The sequence below is a fragment of the Priapulus caudatus genome, unplaced genomic scaffold (assembly GCF_000485595.1).
Source record: "Priapulus caudatus unplaced genomic scaffold, Priapulus_caudatus-5.0.1 Scaffold149, whole genome shotgun sequence".
Taxonomy (NCBI): Eukaryota; Metazoa; Priapulida; class Priapulimorpha; order Priapulimorphida; family Priapulidae; genus Priapulus; species Priapulus caudatus.
Genome location: NW_014577210.1, coordinates 366,068 through 374,173, shown reverse-complemented (window position 1 = coordinate 374,173; position 8,106 = coordinate 366,068). Strand labels below are relative to the sequence as shown.

Sequence of the window (8,106 nt, the reverse complement as noted above, 5' to 3'; positions counted from 1 at the left end):
CCAAAAACGTCCGTGTGAACGCTCGGCTCGAGCCAAATCTGGCACGGGCATAATTAGGCTCGGGCCAAAAACGTCCGTGTGAACGCTCGGCTCGAGCCAAATCTGGCACGGGCATAATTAGGCTCGGGCCAAAAACGTCCGTGTGAACGCTCGGCTCGAGCCAAATCTGGCACGGGCCTAATTAGGCTCGGGCCAAAAACGTCCGTGTGAACGCTCGGCTCGAGCCAAATCTGGCACGGGCCTAATTAGGCTCGGGCCAAAAACGTCCGTGTGAACGCGCCTAGTGGCGGTACCAGCAGCGCCGTAGTTTCGTGTGGCTATGAGAGATGATAGTGTCCATCGTCACGTGAGCTCAGCCGTGCGTCACGTGACACACTCGTCGCGAACAATTATCCGTCGTCCGCGAGATAAAACAAAGCCGTAACGACACGCAGCGTGGGCAGACTTTCCGCTCCGACTACGTACGGCGATCACACGCGCAGGGGCCAGCCACCCGTCCCTGCACGCTAGACAGAGCACGGTGGCGAGGGAAAGCAGGACACAAGATGGCGTTGTCGTCGGTGATGATGTCATCGCGAAGTAATTAGCACGCGAGATATTAACCGCCCGTCTGATTACGTTACGTCATATTATAAGATGGGGCGGGAATTAACATAGTGGAAAATGGAGAGAAAAAAAACACTGCGCGACGACTTAAGTTAGAAACCACGCCGAGAGAGGGCGGGCACTGAATCTTGAATAAATGTTTCGCTCAGCGAACGACTATTTCAGATAAATGACTTATACTTAAAGACTCTATTAGAATCAATTCGCTTTCATTTTATCAGAGCAACAACTTCGGAACAGTAAACAGCCATCTGGCATAATTTCCCCACCAGGCGGCGTGATTATCAAGCCATGGGACCTCTTTCTAATAATCGGCAACTACACCGTACATTTTTCCTATGAATAAATAATATTTCTGTTTCGTAAACAACGACTAACAACGAAGGTAAACGTCTAGAAGAATATACATGCAGATCGTTCACTTACGCTTGCGCTCGACGATATCGTCTAGCGTCCGGTAGAGAGCGCGAAGAGAGGAGCACATGCGTAGGGCACTCTCGGAAACATTCGGGCCGCTGCATTCGGCTGGCATCGACAACGTCACGTGTAGAATCAGCGCGAGGACGAGTATGACCGCCATGACAGCACGTGTGGACGAATGCATCTTACTGCTTGTGGTTAACCTTGTCCGCCAATCTGTGGTAAACGAAAGTAACGAATTAACGAAATAAATGAAATTCTTTCGTAAATAGCTGCCTTCGCTGATCGTTTCAATGAGATTTTACCGGATTCCTGATAAGCGCACGCATGCGACATTTTTTCGGACTGATTTTCGGGAATTTGATGATTTAATCTGACATTATAATAGTTATAGGAAGACGGTCGAGCTCCTATGAAAAGAATGGTCGGGGTTTTAAGCGGACTGCCTTCGAATGATGGTAATAAATGCTTGGCAGCGATATTACAGCGATATACTGAAATCGTGATATACAGATAAACATAATATACGCTGAAACGATCATATAAATGCGAAAGAAAGTAGAACCTGAAATTATAATGTAAATCTGAAATATAATATTGTGAATAATATTATAATAATATAATATATGAATAAGCTGAAATGTAATATAATTCGAGATATATATCTGACGCAGGATCCGGCGCGGACCGCACGAGACGAAGAGCGAGATAAACAAGATGGCGGGATCGCCTGACGGGCGGACGTGACGTCACGGAGGCGACGCGTGATCGTGACGTCAGCCGACGGGTTCGCGCGTGAGCGAGTCGAGCTGCGCGTGAGTCATCGCGTGTGGATAGCGCACGGCAGGCACGCGGCGCAAACATCGGGGGGTTTCACCCGCACGCTGTGATTCACGTCTGCCGACACTTATCAACGCACGAGGCACTAACAACGCGCGAGCTCTCACTATAGCCTGCAACCAGAGGCTGACGTTCGAAAATGCTATTAATGTTGACATTGTCGTTCCTCTTTATGTTCGTCTGATGAATCTCTGAATATGTTTAGCGAGCTGCTCAGACAGACCTATAGCTAGCACGCTGTCTGCATCGGCGGCTTTCCTGGATCGACGTCTGAAATTTTTGTTTATTGCAGTATATTATTCCGTTTTGTGCATTGAGAGCCCTCGGCGTTTGTCTCAGCGAGTAAACCAGCTGAGAAAAAAGCGGGAAGACAGGCAGCCATACATGCGTCTGTCAGATGGTTACGGACTGTGGCGCATCTACTTTCGTGAGGGGGGGGCGTGTAGAGTGGAGCGATAGGTTAAAACTACAGTGCCAGTCTAGGGTTGTATATGCATGATTATAAATGTGTGTATGTGCGTGCGTGCGTGCGTGCGTGCGTTCGTGTGTTGTGCATGTGTGTGCTTGTGTGTGTACACGCACACACGCGCACGCACGCACACACGCGCACGCACACATGCGCACGCACACACGAGCACGCACACACGCGCACGCACACACGCGCACATACACCCCACCCCCTAAAAACACCTACATTACACACACCTACACTCACACCAATATCACACCAATATCACATCAATAGCACACACCACACACATCACGTGCCGTGACGCGCATTGTCGCGGTGTCACACGCCGTGACACGGCTTGTCGCGGTGTCACACGCCGATACGCGGCTTGACGCGGTGTCGCACGCCGTGACGCGGCTTGTCGCGGTGTCGCACGCCGTGATGCGACTTGTCGCGGTGTAGCATGCCGTTACGCGGCTTGACGCGGTGTCGCGCGCCGTGACGCGCCTTGTCGCGGTGTCACACGCCGTGACGCGACTTGTCGCGGTGTCGCACACGTAATCACGGATAAACGTCGCATCGCTGCTTCTGCAGCGACGCATCTTCAGCGTCAACAATCGACAGATTCTAAATCTGATTCGATATTTCGCGTGAGCGCGTCTGCCCGTCCGCCCATGCACCAGCCGTAAACACACACCACGCACACGGCCGCAGGGTGAGACATACACAGACCGTATCAGCATTCGAATGTATAAATATTATTCCGTGATAATAATAATAATAATCTATTTATGAATACGCGCGGCCCATCCGACCGACGTCATCGTGTGATTTCTACTGGGCGAGAGCGCGCAGAAAAGGCTGTGTATAGGAATTCATGCCGACACCTACGCGCGCGACACGTCGACAACGCGGCGGTGGAATGGTAAGTAGACGCTGCTAGTTAGCGCTGCAGGCATCGGACGCGCGTGCCCGCCTGTGATTGGCAGTAACTGTAATCCCGCACCCCGCCGTGTGTGGGCGCGCGCGCGCGTCGCCAGACGCGCTGGACGCTTCGAACGAGGTTTTTGCGATTTTTTGCGACAATGGGAGACACGTCTCCTCTGCGCCGATACCGTATAATTATATTATTATATAAGTTGGCGGTAACAGCAGTATTATCAGCTGTAGTAGCAACGGCAACAGCAGCAGCATCACCTATAGCAGCGGCAGCAGTAGCAGCATCACTTGTAGTAGCAACGGCAATAGCAGCAGCATCACCTATAGCAGCGGCAGCAACAGCAGCAACATCATATGTAGCTGTAGCAACAGCAGCAACAGCAGCAACTTAAGCAGCTAGTGAACAGCGCCGCGTTACAGTTCACGGCACACAATCGCTCCTCGCCGAGGAGCATTACCTGCGCGGTGCTAACTAGACAATAATGCCGACGGTGGATTCGCACCTGAGCCCGACCGTCCCCGGAGTACGCGCCGGCAAACCCCGTGATTGTTAATGTCGACTAAATACCCAGCGCGCACAATAATTGCCGTCTTCGACCAGCGATGACACCTGTTCGCCTCAATAATTCCGCTTCCCCTAGCTCTCCATAGAACACGATGACCTGTCGCGGCGACGTCACAGCCGCGCTATGCTCGCAGCGACCTCTATCGTTCGACATAGGACTGCAGAAACCGCATCGCGTTTAATTACAACAAATTATAGCGCGAATTGCCACTAGATGTTATGAATGTCGGAGTTACGTACGTTGAATAAGTATCATATCGCAGGAGGACACATGATGTCGCTAATGTTTCAGTGACGTGCCCTACATGCGCTGCATATCATAACGTCGCTTGGCACAAGATGTAGTTAATATGGACATTGCAATGTCTATGCGCTACTGCGTCAATCGACTCTACGGACGCTTCGTGAATGACATGTGTAGAAACGCGAGCTACATGGAGCTTTAGAAGCCGAGAGTGTATATTATTAACGAGTTATCCCGCTTGCTTTGATGCTGCACTCAGCAGGCAAACGGCTCTGTCCGCCAATCTTTTTGCGATTTGTGACACGGCTTCAGGCGTGCGGAGAGTAAATACGACCACGTGGCGGCGGCCGTGATAAAGGATAACGTAAGCTCGTGGTTATATAGGGTGCGCAACTCTTTAGCTGGTGTTTGATCTCTGGGCGCCGAAAGCGGCCGTGTACTCAGTCGGCGCTTTAATCAGATACCCATTGTTGCAGACGTCACCGTCATATATGCGATCACGCACGTACATACACACGCACGTACATACACACGCACGCACACACCCACGCGCGCACGCACACGTATATATAGAGAAGAGCTCGCGTATGGGCGTCCCGCCGATCGGATTCCCCCCACCACCCACCCACGTTGAATATGCGAGCCACGTGCCAGCCCGACGTGTGACTAGCTTACCTAGAAGCATTTGCGTGATGTCGACGTGGTCCCGGCGGCCCTGAGCGGCAGGTGCCTGCCCTGCCGTCACACTCCCGCTAATTCGAATTGTGTTGGAGTTAACCCGATTGTGCCATCAGCACCAAGACATGCACGGAGCCACTCGTACCCTAACTAACACGCTCCTTACGACGCTTAATGTGTAGCTGTGCCACGCAATCTTGTATCATGTCTCTCTGGATATGCTACCTGTATACGGATGTAAGCTGTTTATACCGAGTACACCGACAGACTGACAGATACGCAGGCGCGCACATAAATGCCCAAAAACAGCCCCGCTTTATTGTACGTTTTAACGTACACACACGCACGCACACACGCGCACGCACACACGCGCACGCACACACGAGCACGCACACATAAATACATAACATACATACATACATACCATACATAACATACATACATACATACATACATACATACATACAATAGCATACATACATACATATCATAACAATACATACATAGCATACATACAATACAGTACATACAATACATAATACATACATAGCATCATACATACATACATACATACATACATACATAACATACATATCAATGACATACAATACATACATACATACATACATACATACATACATAACATACATACATACATACATACATAAGCATACATAACATACATACAGTACATAGCATACATACATACAATACATACAGTACATATCATAACATACATACATTACATACATACATAGCAGTACATACATACATTAGCATACATACATACATACATACATACATACATACACTACATACAGTACATACTACCATAGCATACATACATACATACATTACATACATACATACAATACCATACATACATACATACATACATACATATCATACATCAATACACTACTATACATACATACATACATACCATACCATACATACATACATACATACAATACATACATACATACATACATACATACATACATACATACATACATACATACATACATACAGTACCAATACATACATACATTACCAAACATACTATACATACCATAAACATCATAACATACATACATACATTCACATAGCATACAGTTACATACCATACAATACATCCATACATACATACATACATACATACATATCAATACATACATACATACAACATACATACATACATACATACATAAATACGATACATACATACATAGATGGATAGATAAGTATACTAGATGAATAGAGAAGTGCGGGAGATGAGCGCGGGAGCAAGACGTGAGAGGGTAACAAGCCAGAGTTGGTCACGCACTGAGGGCGCTATTATTTCCCGGGCAACGCCGCGGTGTCCTGCTAGAAATGTCAATAAGCTTATAGCATTTCTTGTTTCCTATGTGCTCTAGTCGCGAATGTGCGTGCTTGCCGCATATATGTGACGTGTGTGTAATGTGTGCGCGGTGTACGTCGGCGTGTGTGTAATGGTGCGTGTAAATTCGCATTATGCACACACGCACACATGCATACCGCGTATATCAACTTTGCAAACCGTTGGCATCAAGACACACCTCGAGAGCGCGTTACAGCGGCGCGCGCCATATCATCACACGCGCAATACACACCGGCACATACAGCGCGCGCGCCATACACCACGAACATACACACACAGCAACGCATATATACACACGCACATACACACGCACATATTGCGCAAAGCCGCACATCGGACTGGGAGCACATTAGCGAACAAAAATGCTGAAGCTTATGACAAACTTATTGGCGAGCGGCGAGGCGTGCGTGCGTGCGTGGTGGCGTGTGTGCGTGCGTGCGTCGTGCGTGCGTGCGCGCATGTGAGCGAGCCGTGCGCGCGTAGCGTACCGTGCCTGCGTGATGCATATGTGCGAGCGGAGCGAGCGTGCGCAGCACGCGCGTGCGTGCGTGCGTGCGTGCGTGGCGTGCGTGCGTGCGTGCGTGCGTGCGGCGCGTCATTAACGGCGTGAGCAGGTGCCGCCGACTTCAGTCAAATTAACGCGAACTCATATAAGAGGCATTCCGGCCAAACATGTTAATTGTCACACATCGGCTGTCCTCCCGTCTTAATTCTGCATCGTTACGGGCCTATTTAAACGCCAACCAGTCGCAAAGAGAAACAGCAGCCAAAACGAGAGCTGGCCTCAATGATTATTTCTCAGTAACGTCTAACTCTAAGCCATAATTAAATAAGGTACGAAGGCGCGTTAAGAATGGCGCAGGGCCGCGCATAGCACCGCCTTCATACCGTATGGCGGACGGCAATAGCATATAAAGGTGAGTAACTCCTTCCTACAGTTTTAGTGAAGAAGTGGTAGACCTGTAGGCAGTAAGGTACGAAATACCACAACTCACATATTATATTATATTATATTATATTATATTATATTATAGTATATTATATTATATTATATTATATTATTATTATATTACTATTATATTGATATTATATTCATATATATATATAATATTAATATTATATTATATTATATTATATATATTAATATTATATTATAATTATATTATATTTATATTATATTATAATTATATGATATTATATTATATTTAGTATTATATTACATTACATTACATTACAATTACATTACATTACAGTTAGCATTAAGCATTACCATTATATGTAATATTATATTATTATATATTATATTATATTATATTATATTACTATTATAATTATATTTAGTATTATGATTATATTTTATATTATATTTATATTATATTACTATTATATTATATTATATTAATTATATTAATATTATATTATATTATATTAATTATATATATTATATTATATTATATTATAATTATATTATTATTATATTAAATTACATTAACCTTACATTACATTATGATTATAAATTATAGTTATATTATATTATATTAATATATATTATATTATCATTATATATATATTATATAATATTATATTATATTAATATTATTTAATATTTATATTATATTATAGTAAATATTATATTGTCAATCGCATACAGCCCGAACACACAACACAACCACACACACGCACAACACCCACACCACACACGCACTCGCCACACCTACCACCACACACACCACACCACACGGCACACCAACTCCACTCCACTCCACACCACATCACACCACACCAACACCACACCACACCACACCACACACCAACGCACTTCGCACACCACACCTACACCACACCACACCACACCACACCACACCACACCACACCATCACTCCACTCCAACAACCACCACACAACAGCCAACCCACCACACCACACACACACACCACACCACACGCTGACACCAGCACCAA

General features: G+C 45.9%; 1 long non-coding RNA gene across 1 annotated transcript in view; it reads right to left on the bottom strand.

Moving 5' to 3' along the window:
* The window catches only part of LOC106806233, a 19,196-nt gene extending 17,956 nt beyond the window's left edge, over positions 1-1,240 (bottom strand). The window contains exon 1 of the long non-coding RNA XR_001393518.1: positions 1,033-1,240. This is a non-coding gene — a long non-coding RNA (uncharacterized LOC106806233). The remainder of the gene's footprint in view (positions 1-1,032) is intronic.
* Between the last annotated feature and the right edge of the window lie 6,866 nt (positions 1,241-8,106).